This window comes from Cheilinus undulatus, linkage group 6 (genome assembly GCF_018320785.1).
Source record: "Cheilinus undulatus linkage group 6, ASM1832078v1, whole genome shotgun sequence".
Classification (NCBI taxonomy): domain Eukaryota; kingdom Metazoa; phylum Chordata; class Actinopteri; order Labriformes; family Labridae; genus Cheilinus; species Cheilinus undulatus.
This window is the reverse complement of record NC_054870.1, coordinates 14,494,367-14,512,281: the sequence shown is the minus strand read 5'-3', so window position 1 is coordinate 14,512,281 and position 17,915 is coordinate 14,494,367.

Here is a 17,915-nt window from a genome sequence, read left to right as displayed (position 1 = left end):
ACTCTAATTATGCTTACCTTAACATTGTCTTTGTATTTAAGCTCATTAAAATATAGTTAGTAACAGACCTGGACCCATGTTTCTTGACTGGTTCATCATCAAGTACCTGCATCAGTTAAAAATACCTTTAACACATAGTAAAACAATTACTGAAACCTTTAACTTCCAGCAAATTTGGCCTCTTGTGATGTCAGTTTACTACTTGAATTCACTTGTATTCTAGGAAGTGCTGCTATAAGGAGTTATGATATGAGGAGTTGGAGCTACAGTGAACACATACTGGATTTACCTGGACCAAGGGAGCCAGAGGACTTCAGTGGAGATATAGATTGAGAATAACCCACCACGCCAGTTTGACTGTTCCACTTATCTATTGCATGAGATATGTCTCACATCATCTGGGCAACAGCTCATTCAAAGTGTTTGGGAAAGGCAGAAGCTTTAAAAAACATCACAGAGTGATTCGACAAATGTTGTCTATCTCGTTCATAACAGCCAATCAGAGTGACAATGTGTATGACGTAGTGGGCATGCAACGCTTTGCAGTGAACTAGCCACAGAGTCTCCGTAGCAGTCTCTGTGAACTAGCCACGGAGTCTCCGTAGCAGTCTCCGTGAACTAGCCACGGAGACTGCTATGGTTGCTTATGCTTAAAATGACTGAAGCCATTTTTTTTAAACAAAGTCATGCCAATGCCGGTCAGGAGGACAGCAAAACCATATTTTCCGCCGAGAAATGCCTTCAGTACGGTTCTTTGATCTCCTTTTATTAAATAGCTAAATGTGGTCGAATCAGATAAAACTGCCACTGTAGCTACATCCAAGCTAATCACTGCATCAGCAGACACTGTACCAGCTAAGTGTATGACTAAGATCCCACCCCTGTACCTAATGTTAACTTGTGCTGGAAGCAGTCGAGAGGAGTGCAAAAATATATTTTCCACCAAGAAAATGTATAATAAAGAAATGTTGTACAGTTCAGATTAAAAAACAGTTGTTACACCATGCCATCGTTAGAGCTACACAGGTTGCAGACATCGCCTCAAGCTTGCTATACGGCTAAACTTCACCTGTTGCTACCACCTCATTTTCCTCAAAGATGCTGATTGGTCTGGTTCCTTTCTCAAACCGGACTCATTTGTTTCAGACTGGAGCTTTGCAAGATAGATCTGCCTGATGACAGGCAGATCTAAAGCCATTCCATTGGCTTTGCAAGGCTAGCTTGTGAAACATAATTGCAATAAGTAATGTGCTTGGCAAACTTTAGCAATAAGATGGGAAAAATTGAGAGATTTTAAATAAAAAAGGGGGAAGAGGAGACTGATTCTGGTGTGAGCTGAAAAAAGGTAAGTATCCCAACTATTTAAAGTCTGCAATTTAATGGATTGTACCCGATGACCCTCAAGCTACAATATGGCATACGATATTTTGCTTTCACTATTTCAAGAATGCATTGAGGCATTTATTTGTTTTAAAATGCATTTTGGCGCATTTTGGCACAAAGCTACACTTGGACTCGACATAACACTCATTAGAGTTTTGAGGTCAAAGGTCATCGTGATGTTGTATACTACAATGTTACAGTGACCTTGTAGCTTCTTTAGAGTTGTACCTTCTTAAACCATGACTTAACCCCCCTGTTTGTCATTTGTATATCAAGGCAGAGGCATGGATGTACAGGGTTGATCCAATTCCACATGAAAAAATAGATGCCCATAAAGCATTCCCAACATTTTCACCTTTTATTTTGTATCAATAATAACTCTTGACTTTATGAACCCCCTAAACTGCCTCCTCAGAAGCCTGCAATCTCAGGCCCACTGCTAAATCTTAGCAATGGGACAAAGCAACATTTTAAACAATGATGTCTTTAGAGGGGGTGTTTCTGAACTGTTGTTGTTCAGAGGCCAGGCATCCTTGAACTATCCTATTGAATATGCTCCACAATGACCGATTGTGGTTTGTTCTACTCCAGCAGTGAAAATGAAAAGGGTTAAAAGGTTCAGAATACTTCATAATGTACAGATCTTTACAGTAGTGGCATTTTACTAACAGAATGGAGGCAGTAGGATTCATCATGTTTGAAATCATATTAAGCTGTTGTTGTTCCAGAAAGAAGAAAAACACTTCCATGAAAAATCTTTAGCAAGGAAGACTGACCCCTGAACTACAGGACACACATTTCTGTCAACAAGCAAAATTATACAATGAACATGAAGATATAACAACAAAAACAGGGAAAGCACATAGTTCAAAATGTATTGAAAGAAACAATGGAATAACTACTGTATTATTTTGTATCTTTGTAGGAAATGTTTCAAACATGTCAAACATTCTTTTAAGAGTGGCCCCAGTTCTTTAATCAATGGAAGGACATATACTTTAAATAAAATTTAATTGCACCAAGAATCTTTTAAATGGGGCATTTTTCTTATATACAAAAAATACATAATAAAAAGGGCGGGGAGTAACTGTACTTATCCATTCAATGTGCCAGGCAATAATTGCATGCATACAGTTAAAAACATCAGTGTAATTTAAGAGGAGAGATGCATTACATACATAATTGAGGCATTGCATGATTACTGCATTTCCCTTGACAGAAACAAAATATTTGGAACATAAAAATTATTCTCTGTAGTGAAAACTCTGACAGAACCATTGTTTTTGTTTCCTGGACATATACCCAAGTTCTCAGCCCAACTCTAAGAATGCCTTATCTCGGAGGTGTAGACTATGCAAGGATGCCCCTGAGACACTGCAGGGCATCACAGCTGGGTGTAAGATACTAGTAGGCAAAGCATACACTGAATGTCATGACCAAGTGGCTTGCATAGTGTACAGGAACATGTGAGGCAAGTATGGGCCGGAGTTCCCTGGATCAAGAAGGAAAACACCCCAAAGGTGATTGAGAACATTCAAGCCAAGGATCCAAACTGAAACCCAGGTAGGGACTAATCAACCTGACATCGTGGTGGATGGACAGCAGAAGAAGACAGTGGTTATGGCGCTAGTAATCCCAAATGACAACAACATCAGCAAGAAGGAACATGAGAAGCTAGAGAAATACCAAGGACTGAAAAACAGCCAGAGAAGAAGTCAGAGTAAAGGAGAGAGATCTCTGTGCAGAGGAGCACACTCATAGGAATAGCTACTAAATCCTTTTTAGCCTTTTGTTGTAAACTCCCTAAAAGTAACTACAAGCTGCACAGACCAGCTTTGCCTAGCTCTGAACACTTCCATTGCTTAGGGGAGAATGGGTATGCTGTCACACAGGTTGGTTGTAACACAGGTTGGTTGTCACACCCGTTATATCTCACCACCAGAGGGTGCTGCATCCCAAAATTTGGCATGAAAATGTCCAGATTTGGGAACAAAGCTCACCTACATAGTCTTTTCTGGAGAAGGACAGCTAAACTTGAGGTTAGCTAACTTGTTGTTAGACAGATGTTAGCAAAACATTACAGTTGGGGTTGGTTTGTCCCATTCTATTTGGGGTTGGTTGTCACAGCCATTCAGGGGGAGGTATGGTGGAAGTGTTGGCTGTGCAACCAGTCGGCATACAAGTTCTGCTTAGCTGGAGTGTGCGGACTCTACCTTTGCTACCACTGTAACTCAGATAATGAACCATTGAATTGAAATGGGGTCAGGTGGCTGTAAGGAGACCAGAGATCCACCACCGACATCATGTTAGGACCTTTGTTTTTATCTGTTGTGGGTTTTAATTCCTGTTTTTATCCCTTTTTACATTTTTCTTTTAAATGTTTCTATTGTATTTCCCATTGTCATTTTATTTTAATGTCCTGTGTGAAACACTTTGAATTGCCTTGTTGCTGAAATGTGCCATACAAATAAACTCGCCTTGCCTTGCATGTAGCCTAGTTGAGTGGGCCATTATTGTTTGTCCTATTTGTTTAGTTCTTTATGTTGCTATAGCCCAACAGGCTGACCTAAAGATTTCTCATTTTGTGTGAAGATGCATTGTGTTATTTGTCGACTTGTCAGTGCAACTAAAGTTTCAAATTTAGTTCTGCCTTCTTGCCTTTCTCTTCAGATTTTTCCCATTAAAACCACATTGTGAAAAAAAAAACATTCTTGTGATGGGGTTGGTTGTCATAATGTTTAAGAGTGTCTTTGATTGTTAATTGCCTCTTTGTTTAAATAAGTTGGAAAATGAGAGGGATACACAGTTCAAGCCAATGCCTTAAGCTTCAGTTTAATGTAGGAATGACTATTGAATGATGTTTTGATGATGAGCAATTCGCACTGGAGTAAAAAGTGTGATAACCAACCCTGTTCTTTTCTACCTCCTGTTTTAAATTAAGGACTCATTTGAATAAAGTTGCACTATACCGTAAATCAGTGTTTTCATTTTGGGGATAGAAAATAATTTATGATTCTGTCCCTTCACAAACCAGAAATGCCATTTTTAACAGCTTTTCTTCCTCATGTGGTGAAATTTGTCCATGAAATGAAAACACCGGTCTCCTTTATTATACCTTATGGGGTGCAGTTTTCCATCAACAGTCCTAAAGTCAAAACAAGAAGTAAGCAGCAGAGCAGAGAAGTGTCCCGTTGCATGTATCCTTTGTAATGTTTTTTTTTTTATTGAGAGCCCCCTTGTGGCCAAATTTGCACATACGCTGTAAAAAGTGAATGAAAATCTGGTTTAATCCAGAAAAAAAGTTGCCTGCATTGGGAAAACTTTAAAAATCATGCTATTAAAGTTTTCCTTTCTCAGAAACAGGGTTAAATGAATTTCACAGAAGTGTAACACAATCTCCTCAGAATCAACAGTGTTTCCTCAAGGTTAAAAGATTTGGGTTTAATTTTACCATTCAAATTGAAAAAGGAAACATCTATTCATGCTTGCAGTAGTAATCAGTTTTCAGGGCAAGTAAAATTCGAATTAGAAAAAAAATATCTTTTTTAAGTGAACGGCTGAAACATTTTTAGACACGTTCAGGTTTATATAAGAATTTCAAACAAGTATCACATTCAGGTTAGACAAAAGTTCCTTTAGTCTTGAAGTTACTGCGGCCGTAAAATTAAACCAGCAGCCTGAAGTGTTGTGAATGTACTCAGGGGCAAACTTGAACACAACCCTTACAATAGAGCCACTGTTTTCATTCTTTCACATCAATGCAGCACATTCATGTTAATTTATATAAGAATCTGAAGACAGTTAAATAAACACAACTTGTGAAAATTATCTTTTCGGTAAGGACAATTCTTGTGTAACCAGTCTGAAGGAGTTTGAATGAAGAAAAGGAAAGGCCTTTGAAAGTTCTGCTGTCATGTATTCCTGTGTGCAATAAGGATAGCAACACTCACTGTAATAAGATCAAGAAATGTGAAAAATAAATGCATTTCTTTTCAGATCATATTCAGACCTTTCCTTTTTTCAATTGTGCTATGTTGCAGCTTAATGCTATAGTCATTTTTTTTTCTCTTATAAATGTACTCTCAATCCCCCATGGTGACAAAGTGAAAACAGAAGTGTAGAATGTTTCAGATTTCTTAAAAAGGAAAAAAAAAACCTGAAGTATAACATTGACACGAGTATGCAGACCCTTTGCAAAAAATATTTGAAAATTAGCTCAGGTTCCTCCCATTTCTCTGGATCATTGCTCAGATGTTTCTACACCTTGACTGGAGTCTACGTGTGGTTCATTAAATCAATTGGTCACGATTTAGAAAGGTGCACACCTCTTTATACCAGGCCTCACAGCTGACAATACATATCAGGGCAAAAACCAAGACACGAGGACAAAAGAACTGTCTGATTGTTGCAAGGCAGCAGGGACTGGGAGACTAGCAGCAGGGACTGGGAGACTAGTCAGGGTTGAGGGAAAGCTGAATGGAGCAAAGTACAGAGATATCCTTATTGTAAACCTGTTCTTCAGTGCTCAGGTCCTTTGACTGGCTGAAGGTCCACCTTCCAACATGACAATGACCCTAAGCATAAAGCAAACAGGAGTGGCTTAGGGAGGACTCTGTGAATGTCCTAGAGGCCTAGCCAGAGCCCTGACCTGAACCCTATCAAATATCCCTGGAGAGACCTGAAAATGGCTGTCCACTGACAGTCCCCATTCAACTTGGCTGAGCAGGAGAGGATTTGAATGGCAGAAAATCCCCTGATCTGGGTGTGCAAAACTCGTTGCGTCATATTCAAAAAGACGTGAGGCTGCAATTGCTGCCAAAGGTGAGTTAAGGGTCTGAATACTTACGTCAATGTAATATTTTATTGTTTTTCTTTTTTTAAATGATGTTTCTAATTTGTCATGGTTATTTAGTTTAGATTGGGAGAAAACATTAATTTAAATCAGTGATACTCAACATGTGGCTCTTTAGTGGGGATTTGTGGCTCTTTATGTCTTAATTTCAATAAAACTCCTACAGAAAACCTTTAAAAAAGGTAAACTTTGACCTCAGAAATGATTAATCCTAAATCACATTAATTTAGTTTGCCCTCATTTGCAGTTTTTTGTCCCTATTTTCCACTCTTTTGTCCCTGTTTTCCACTCTTTTGTCCCTGTTTTCCATTTTTTTGCCTCTTTTGTCCATTTTTACTGATTTAAGTCTGTTTTTGCTACTTCTTTTTGCCACTTTTAGGTACTTTTATTCCATTTTTTGTCCCTTTTCACCAGTCCTTGACTCTTTTATCTTTTAATTTTGTCATTCACATTTTTCCCCCTTCTTGCAATTGTTTTGCCACTTGTTTTGCCATTAAATGACACTTCCACTCCCCAGTTTTGTCACTCTGTGCACCTTTTCCCACCTTTTCGCTTTTGCCCTGCTTTTTGCCAATGTTAGTCACTTTTCTGCCATATTTTGCCACCTTTTTAACAACCTATAACTATTTTTTTTTTTTTTTTTGGTACTTTCTCACCTATTTTTTTCCACTTTTTCTACACATTTTTTGGCACTTTTCACCCATTATTGTCTTTTTTTATTCTGCTTTTTTGCAATTTTCCCCCTTTTTGCCAATTTAAGCATGTATTTTTTGCCATTAAATGCCACTTTCCTCCATTTTTGTCACTTTTTGCTGCTTGTTGTTCACGTTTGTCACTTTCTGTAGATTTTTTGCCACGTTTTTGCCACCTTTTGACCACGTTTGCCACCTGTAACTCATTTTTTTGTCACTTCTCACCCATTTTTGCCATTTTATGCCTATTTTGCCCCTTATTCGCCTATTTTTATACCACATTTTTACTGCTTTAACTTACTTTCATTGCCATTTTAGCCCATTTTTCACCACTAAGATTGTGGCTCATGCAAAGGTATTTTTCAAAGTTTGGCTCTTTCATTGAGCAGGGTTGTGTAACACTGATTTAAATGATTGTAGCATCAGGCTGCAAAATAACAAAATTGAAAAAGTAATGGAGTCTGAATACTTTCTGAATGACCTGTATATAAATAAAAACATGTTTCATCCACATCCATCCAGCAGAGGTTTGACTGGGCTGTTTTCATGGAGGTTGAGGCTGCAAGAGTGCAGCCTGGTTGTGTTATTTACTTGTAAGTGTTTTTAGTTCCTACATAGCTACTGTAATCAATTCATTTGAAGGTTCTTAAGTGTCCCCTGGAATATTTAAATTGGTTGCCATGGTTACTCTCTGTGCATAATCACTTATGCAGCCAAACATTCAAAGAAAAACCTTTTTAAAAGGAACATATGCTCACAGGCAACATATACACTCATATATGTGCAAAATGAACACGCACACAAACACAGATGCATTTACACCACCTCACTTTCACAGTTACGCACTCATTGGATGCCGAAATATAACTTTTAGCACATGCACACACGAACACACTGTTGTGACCTCAGAGAGCAGGCCAGCTGTGTGTGTGCTGGAGCAGTAACCCTGGCGTTAATTATAAATCAATGGGCCAACTGTAAACGCACACAGAGTGCATCTCTGGTGCACATGACTTCTCCCATGCATGTCAACATCCATAGGGTATATAAAGCCGTTTAAAGTGTCGAGGCCTCTGCAATATTCATGGCTGATTATAACAGATGGTAGACACACAAACTGCAACACACTGCACTGATACAGGACAATGGTACAAACCCAGAGTGAGGGAGTGCAGGGTTAGGACGGGGGTTCACAGGGTTGTCTATATACCAGAGTGGTCGATTTCAACACCATAATGGTAAAAATCACAAAAAAACTTAAACCTGTTCTGATTCAGCTGAATGAAATGATCTCCAAGGTTTTTTTTTTTTTTTTTTTTCTGACCTGCACGTGAGAAAGGGTCACTCAACTCAAACACTGTTAAAACAGTCACATGGTCTTGCCAATGATAACAAAAAATTCGCAGAAGAAAATCTATCAAAAAGAAGTCCAGCTGGTGCCTCTGGCCACCAGGTCTCACAAAAGTATAACAAGACCAAGAGGACCACAGGCCGAAAGACTTTTGTCCACACGTTCAGTTACCAGGGGCACCACAAGGTCTTGCCCAGCAAGACCAAGTCTGTGGTTGATGTCAGCCTTACAGTTTGTGGATTGAGGGATTACGCTGCCAAGATAAGTGAGCTCAGTGAGCTCTCACTATTCAGACACAGATTTGATGGCAGCACAGAGGCATCTCCACGTGCCTGGATCTTTGTTTTGGCCCAGGAGACATGCATTCCAATCATTTCAGTCTCCTCACTCAGCAATTTAAGAGCCCCACAAGGACATCTACAGGTTCAAGGATCACAGCATCATCAGCAAAGTCCAGATTGCTTATCTGGACAGCGGAAAATGATACTCCACAGTTCACAGTCCCTTTAATTGTCCCTATTATCCAGTCCATACAGGTGCTGTATGGACATATGGACATATGTAATGAAGAGCATCTAATAACGTAGATTTTGTCTGATCCTGTCGGTGTGTCCCTTGGTTTTGAAAAAGGTTGAGGCTATAGTTGGAGTTTTATCAAGAATATTTACCATGTCTTTTGATCATTTCTGATATTGTGGGGATCAGGGAAGTAAACCTGAACAGCCTACTTAATACCATGTTCTGTGTGTTCAACTAAGGATGGTTTTTACAAAAATATCCTAATATAGGTATTTTTAAAACACATTTTAATCTCTGATTATATATGTGTTATTTTTCTGTCTGTAACTTTAAATTTAAATCAATTAAACAAAGAGATATATTGAATGAAATGGCTGTATAAGAAGTGAAAAATTCTGAATACATATTTACTGTAACTATTGCCAATGGTTATTGAGGAAAAAATATTCTAAAAATCTTAATAAAAAGACATCAAATCAAAGGTATATATATCTCAAAAAAAATAATTGTAATAAAATAGAGGAAATATTTATTTTTTTCATTATGATGGAAATTTACTAAGAATTTTAAAAAGATTTCAATTTGGAGGGTCCCAGCCTGGAGCTAGTGCTTTAGGAGGTCCCAGGTCAGGCAAAATTTGGGAGACTCCGCTTTTGGTAGACCATGCCAGTCTCTAAATACATATAATTTTTAAATAAATATATAAAACAAATACTGTATACAGTATGTATGAATGATTTTGCAGGCATGACAAGAAACCAGACCTGGAAATTTTAAACATCCACAATTTTCTCAGCCATTGAAATATTTTAAATTCTGCCTTTAATAATGCAAACAAGTTTCTATTAATTACATACAAGATTATGCTGAAAAAAACACCCTGTCTTCCCCCTTTTTAAGGGATAAAACACAGATATACTTTGAAAATGGATCCACTGATATTCTTCCTTTTTTGTTAAATTGAGTTATTTTTAATTGTTTTATCCTTCTATGGATTTCCTGTACAGCCAAGTGTTTTCTTAAACAGCTTTTTTTGTAACTTCACATTTTTTCCTCTGACATGAGACAAAACATTACTGGTTTATTCTCCCACAAATGCTAGGTTGTCATAGTTTGATAGAGGCATCCATTTTCAATACAGCTGTCAAAGTATGTAGAATGTCTGCATGTCAACACTTCACATTGCATGCTAACACTTACACTCACATCAATCATGCATACGGAAACATGCATGCAACTGCTCTCACTGTAACCTCAGCATATGCAGCTTGTCTTTAGAGCAACATTAGACATCAGCAGGGAGGAAGGGAAGGAGGGAGGGAGGGAGAGATGTGATGGAGTGCTGACGGATGGAGGTGAAGCAAGTGGGGGGCGATCAAGTGGCTCTACAAATTATACATAACGACTTGTGCAATTATGGGTCTATATTACTAAATGCAGTCTGTCACAACAGTGAAGGCTCGACAAGAGGATAAGACTGAAGCAAACAGCATGAGGATCACGCAATGGAGGAGGACAAGGAGGAAGAGAGGCTGAGGAAGTATCAGAAATATGTCTGAGCTGATGTGTGGAGGTCTTTTTCTCTACTATGTATCACATGTATCAAAGAGAAACAGCTGGATTTTCCATGGATTAAAAATTAACCATATGTAGGGTTGAAATTCATTTCTTATGCATATGAGAGTATTTATTGTTTTAAGAGTGCTGAGTTATGGTAATAGGCAAGAATAAAAGGCGAGCATTATCAGATGCTTTAGAGGAAGATAATGAAAATACAAGGTTGCATTTAAAAACATCCTCAAGTAGTGATGCTTTCTCCCATAGGATCAATATTACTCTGTTTGGGCTGAAGTATGGTCTGTAATTTTTACTCAGATTTTTAACTTTATAAAGCAGAGACACAGTCAGTTCACACAGGATTAAAGACACAGAACTCCTCCACAATTATTAAAAGTTATCAGAGGTCCACAGGTAATACTAATCCCCCCAAAATAGGGCTTAAGACACTAAATTAGAACACAAGAGTTCATGAAGCCTGAGTTTTTAGTATGATGATGATTTCTTTAATAATCAGTGTCAGGATCAGGTGTGGCATACAGCCAATCACAGTGTGCCACAGTATCATTGAAACGTAAAGCCAGTCATAGAGGAGGCAGGATCTCGAGCAGTTCTGACACCTGAGAACATCTGGCAGGAGACGATACCTTTACCTACCACTGGAGCACCAGTAGAGGTAAACTAGCCAACGACCAAGAGTGGCATGATGTCTCCGCTCCACCACAGCAACCAAGCAGATAGCTTTTAGTTTTGGTTAATGAGAGTGCTTCCACCAGCTCTGCTGTGGTATGCCTCTGCTTCTTTTGACAAAATAAACCACTAAGAAAATGTATACCATACTCATGTTTGGTATAATCTTTTTTGGCACTACCTCAGCTTTATAAAATGAAAACTATATTGTTTTAAGTTTAAATTACTGTGTTAGATATTAACCTTGCAAAGCAGATGGATACGCCCATTTTCTTGTTTCTCACTGGCGAATCCATCTTGCAAAGCTCCCATCTGAACCGTTTGGGCCCGGTTAGAAAGTGACAGGACCAATCAGCGAGGGGCAGTACTTTCAGGCGCAGCAGGGTCGTGAGGTAAACAAGCAGCAGCAAGAGCTGGTGCAGTTATGGAGGAAGAGATTAGCGTGGATGCTGCTAGAGCACCAGTTTTATCAGAACTTGACAACATTTCTTTGTTAAAAGAAGAACAAAGAACAGCAGTGAGTTGTTTTCTTTTCAAAAAAGTGGAGTACTGACATGTCTATAGTCGCCATGTTATGTTATTCCTCAGTAGCTGCGCACGCGTAGCTTGTCACATGTCTGTCACTTTTGCACCACGAGTGAAGCAATTGACTCAGTGGGTGAAGTCTTGCTTGTAGGGAGCTACAACAATACTGAACAAGATGAAAGAGAATTTCCAGGTTTAGTGTGCACTTTTCACTTATTGCCACTTGTGCTCACTAGATTGGACCACCTTGGTTGGCATTAATGGAGAATTAATGTGATAGAAATTGAGGAAAATTGCGGTGGATGAAGACCATGTAGCTTTATGAACAGTACCTGAAAATACTGTTTTGAGTTGGGTGTAAAGATTTTAAGCACTGGAAAATTTTAACTGTGCAGTTTAACTTATAGAAGTTGTTAAGCCAACATAAGTGTATGACTAATGATTACTGTAAAAAAAAACAATTTCCACCACTTATAAACTACGTCATTATCAGCTTGACACAATATTTGCGGTTGCAGTTTAGAGAACAACTTTATTAAACCAACGTGTTAAAAAGGCTACAAGCTGAAACGCTCCTCCAGTGTTGCTGGAGATTTCTGCTTCCTTCAAGACTTTCTTCATCCTCCATGCACTTTGGAAGTTAGTGAGGTTGTACCAGACTTACCCACTTCAACATAATCAGTTTCAACCTAAATTTTGAGCAGTCATGACTTGTTCCATTTTACATTCCTGGACATGTCCTCCTGACCCTGCAGTACATAAGTATAAATCAGATTAGCATTTATGGCATACACCATATTTCTTTGTCTTTTTTATGCAGCTGTTAAAAGCCCAGATGTTGACCTTTGCAGAGTTTATTATTACACAACAACCTGTTTTAATTTAGCTTATTACATGCTGGTGCTGATGTTTTTTCTTGAATGCTATGATGCAATGACATGGCTGCATAATTACATCTCACCTAGCTGCAGAACTACTCACACTGGGCCTGACCTTATCATATCTTTTCATAGTATCTTATGCACTGCTGATCAAATAGAAGTTTCAATCCCAGACTTCTTTTTTAATTTACTCACTAGAAATAAAAGCAATGCAGCTGTAGCCTTTTGGATACAGCTAAAGGAGCTCAGTTTACAGTGCTGATGATCTTAGTCTCATCTGACTGACACAATTAGTCTCTGTGTATGACTAAAAGTTGGTCTCGTGTGAAAAGCTCCAAGGAGGAAAGTTTTATGTTTATCAAGGAGGGCTCCTGGTGGTAAGATAAGAGCCTGTTTGAATAAAGACCCTGATATAAATAGAAGAAGATAAGATAAAGAGAAGCTGGAATAACAATTTGTCAAAGGGGGGTCAACGGGTGTTTCAGGTTCATTAAGTTACTCTTAAAGATCCTTTTTAGATCAGCCTGTTCTTCCTATCAGTGATAATTACATCTTACTATCTACATTAATAGTTAGACTCTGCTACTGCTCTCCCTCCATGCCTCCTTTATTAAACAAATCAATGAACACTGAGGAGGTGGAGGAGGGATTCAAGGGGCCAAAGCCCACAGGAGATATTTCATGTGTGCATATGAACAAACATCAACAGGCATCATCCTCTCCTCGAGTGCCAGGTGGTGTTTATCTTCATTCAGCTTTAGCAGACATTATAATCAAACAATAGCTCTCAGGTCAAGCTTTACATCCACGCTCATATAAACAAGTGGGCACACACAATAACACTTGATTCAACACGTCCATATTGATCTCTGCTGGTTTATTTCCTTAAATAACCCCAGTACCCTCAAGCACTTCCATTTCAGAGGGTTTTTCATCATACAAATACTTCTTTGTGCACATTCAAGTGCAACATCAAGGACAGATGTACTAATAAAAGCAATATGTACTTACACATGCATAAAAACACAAGGGGGCGAAGCATGTAGTGACCCCCATGAAGGTACACGGTCCAATCCCTCTGTAGAATGACAGGCAGCATGAGATTTCACACTGTGACTGAGTATCTCTTCCTGAATATTATCACAAGAGGACCGAGCATTTCAAAGGAGCACAGTCGTCTTTAAGATTATTTCATAGAGCTGACCTTTATGTCTTCTTCTCTCTAGTGTCATTTAAGTCATTTTTATCATTAGTAATGATATTTCTTAATACCAGTTTTGGCTTTTTTATCATGTTTAATTAAGACCAGGTCAAGAGGGGTGCCGTCATGGCTTCATAGCTGTGTCTGAATGTTCCATGAGGCTGTTGATGTCAAGGCAGGCAGCCCTGATGAAGTTTTGCCTGTGGCTACTTTCTCCCCAGCTTCCAACTCCATCAACTGTCCTGTCTTAATAAAGGTGTTAAAGTCCAAAAATACATCTTTAAAGGGATCAGGTTTAAGACTTAACTCTAAAACCCACAAAATCTGCATGGGCTCCAACCTTTTTGTCTGGTTTTACTCTGTCAGTGTGTGCCTTCATCTGCTGGTTCTGTTCCTGAGTGTAGCACAGCCTGTAGTAGCTGCGCGTTTACAAGCTCATGCAGGAATAAATAGAACAACATACAGACAACAGCATACTTTGTCTTTCAAAGGTTTGTTTGCTGTTGTGCATTTTCACTTCCTATTTTAATGTAATGGTTATGCATTAATGGGACATGACCAGGAGTATGTACAAGGTGTTTTATTTTGAAATCGACTGGATGTTCTGTGCATTCCTGTTTGGGTAAGTCTGTTCCACTTGACACATACTGGACCTTGCTCTATCAAAAAATAAAATAAATACATTAAAAGTAGGCAGTTATCACACACAGAATAGTTGAGTGTTGCTTCTGACATGCACCATGAATGGAACACAGTACATGCTGAGGAAAGCAGAGTATTGACTAAAGAGGGCACAATTAGAGTTGGACTGCAAGATGTGGAAACTGCAGGTAATAAAAAAGTAAGCGGCATGAAGTATTTTTTTTTATTTATTTTTTGTAATATGTCATTAATTTAATACATGGGTTCTTTTGCACCTCTGTTACCTGTAATAATCAGCTGGCCTTTGTAAAGTAAGTGCTGTCTGCACTAGGCCTTGTTGCATGTGAAGGGAGCAATTTTTACAGATTTTTTTAACATTTCTTTTTTTTTACATGCATACAGATAGGATACGCACACCCAGTATGCTATTTGCTTAGCCAAGTGATTTGCATTCAGTTTGCATTGCTTTCCCAGTGCACATGCTCCGTGGACAGGATGCTATCTTTTCCTGTCATTTGCACAGGTTTAGGGTGCACAAAAACAGTGCAATTCTTTAGTGGACCTGACCCTATAAATATGTTTTATCTATTTTACTTAGGCTTGGCTCTTATGCTCTTCCATTGTTTACTCATCTTTGATGTGTAGAATTAAAAATGTAAAATCATCAATATGTAACTCTTACAACATAAAATTCTAACTTTTGCAGGGCATCCATGAAAATGAGTTCCACATAATGTTGCTTTAAGTGCTTGTTCAACTGAAATCCATAGGAGTAACAATTTACTTCTTAACTGTAATATACTTGAATTCTTTACCAGGTATGGGTTTGGTTCAATGCATTTTTATATATTTATTTTTCTTTAGTGCTGTCAAATTCTTTGGTCATGATTAATCTCAGAATTTATGGAGTTAATCACAATTAGTGTCCCCCTTTTTTGAGTTTCCACTATTTTACATTCTAAACAGTTTTAGTTTTGTTTTGGACTTTTGCACTGTCTTTGAGTAAGAGTTTTTAACTTCCTGTTTGGATACAGACCTGCTTTGATTTTGAAAGAAAATCAGGAACTTTGAGCAAATCAAAAGTCATGCCATGACTATGACCAGGACAAAAGGAACTTGAAAAGAAAATGTGGAAAACTCTAAAAAGGTAAATATTTGGAAACACAAGATGCAAAAAATTTATTTTATATCATTTGGGCTGCAGGGAGACATTTCAGTGGCTCAACCAAAGGGTACTATGAGGAACAACAAAGCATGTGACCAACGTGATAAAAAAAAAATATATATATATATATATATATCAATGCACTAATTATAGATCTTAATTAATTGTGATTAATGCTGACAGTCAAATTCTGTTTTAAAATAAAAATGCTTCAAAAAGTTATTTTTTTATATTTCATATTTAATCATGCTATCTAAAGTAGTCCTTATGAATTCATTTATTTATTTACTCAGTAGGTTTGCACTTCATTTTTGAACTCTCTTCTGCTCTTCTTTAAAAGTTTTTCTAAAAGCTTCTCTAGAAAAAATGGTCCTGGTCTTACAGTGCCTATTAAAACCATTTACCCACATGGAGGTATCAGCCTTTATTGATTCTATAAATCAATACTCTTCAATATATTTTTGACACGAAAAATAAAAACAAGAAAACATTTGTAATGCCAAAGTGAAAACAGATTTCTACAAAGTAATGTCAACTAAATTAAAATTTTTAACATAAAGTGACTGCATAAATATTCAGCCCTTTTAAAGTGACTGGCCTAAGTCAACACAAGTCCAGTTAATTGGTCCTAGTAGTCTCACAATTTGTGAAATGGGGATCACCTGAGTGCAATGAATGTGTCTCAGTGAGTGTAGTATAAATCCACCTTTGTCTAGAAGGTTCAGTCACTGATTAATCAGTATTCCTTGCTACCATTACACCATGAAGACAAAAGAACACCCCTAACAACTTAGAGGAAAGATTGTTGGAGAGTATAAGTCAGGGGATGGATACAAAAAGAAATTTCCAAGGCATTGAACATCCCCTGGAATTCAGTTAAATCCATCATCAAGTAATGAAAGGAATATAGTCCATGTGTAAATCTGTTTAGGTCAGGCCGTCCTCACAAATGGAGTGACTGTGCTTGGGTTCCTCACCAGTCAAAGCTTAATGGGAAAGTGACTAAGAGAAAATGATGAAGAAAACTGACACAAAACTGGACTCGAGTCCCCCAGAAGACATGTGGGAGACTCCATAATTAACTGAAAGAAAGCGTTTTGGTCAGATGAGACCAAAACGGTGCTTTTTGACCATCAGACAAGACACTGCACATCACCACAAACACACCAACCTCAATGTGAAGCACGGAGGTGCCAGCATCATACTGTGGGGATGCTGCTTGTAAAGGCAGAGGGTAAAATGACTGCAGCAAAACAAAAGAAAATCCTGGAGGGCAATCTCACTGAGTCTGCTAGAGAACTATAGCTTAGGAGAAGATTTATTTTCCAGCAACACACTTAAGGATGTAGAAAAAGCTACACAGAAACTGTTTAAAGGCAACAAAGTTAATGTTCTGGAGTGGCCGAGTCAAAGCCCAGACCTCAGTCAATACAGAATTTGAGGATGGACTTGAAAAGGGCTTTCACACCAGAGTAAAATTGCATGTGCAATCCTGATTGAGGACCTATCCACACAGACTCAATGCTGTGACTGCAGCCTAAGCTGCATCTACTAAATACTGACTTGAAGGTAATGAATATTTGTGCACTTATTTTTCATCACATTCTTGTTGAATTTGCATTACTTTGTAGAAATCTATTTTCACATTAAGGTTTTTTGTCAAAAAGGACAATTATATTGACCATGATTGACTTATGATTTTAATTAAAGTGTAAAATATCCAGGAAGGTAAATGCTTTTTACAGGCACTGTATGTTTTGACTTGTTTGCAGAAAACTGCTCATGAAAACTAGGACATTATTGACTCATAAAAACAGTTATAAAGGAATCTTCAGACTTGCCTTTATTAATGTATTTTGTCTTCTTTTACTGAAAAATGTGAAAGAATGTGTATGCATGTGTGCCGGAGGGAAAGTTGTGCCCATGGTTTTTTAGAGAACACATCCGTTCCCATTGTTGGGGACTGTAAATCAGTGAAAAAGTTAAAGGTGTGACAGAATGGTGACAGGTAACGTCATGATGGGTTCACATACACACAATAATGAGGTATAGGAAAAGGAAACCACTGTCTTGGTGGCAATACAACTCGGCCACTCATGCTCTTGACCACGCTTCCTTTATGTCCTAACACACTTCCTGATTCAAAACACACAGAGAAGTGAGGGCGACCACGGCGTCAACAGACAACTGACAGAAAGAAAGCACAAGAGAGGGAGTGGGAGAGGGAGGAGAAGAGATAAGGAAAGGGAAACACACCCTGTATAAATCAGCCTATCTGACAGCACCAAGGGGAGGGGGTGGTGAGAAAAAAAGAGAGAAAGAGAGCAGAAGATGAAGTGATTGAGAGGATCTCTACTCCATATTATTCAGAGTTATGTAACGTACTGTAGCACAGTGGTAGGAGTCATTGTAAACAAATGCAGCCACACATTCACTTTATGCATTTATGCATCTACA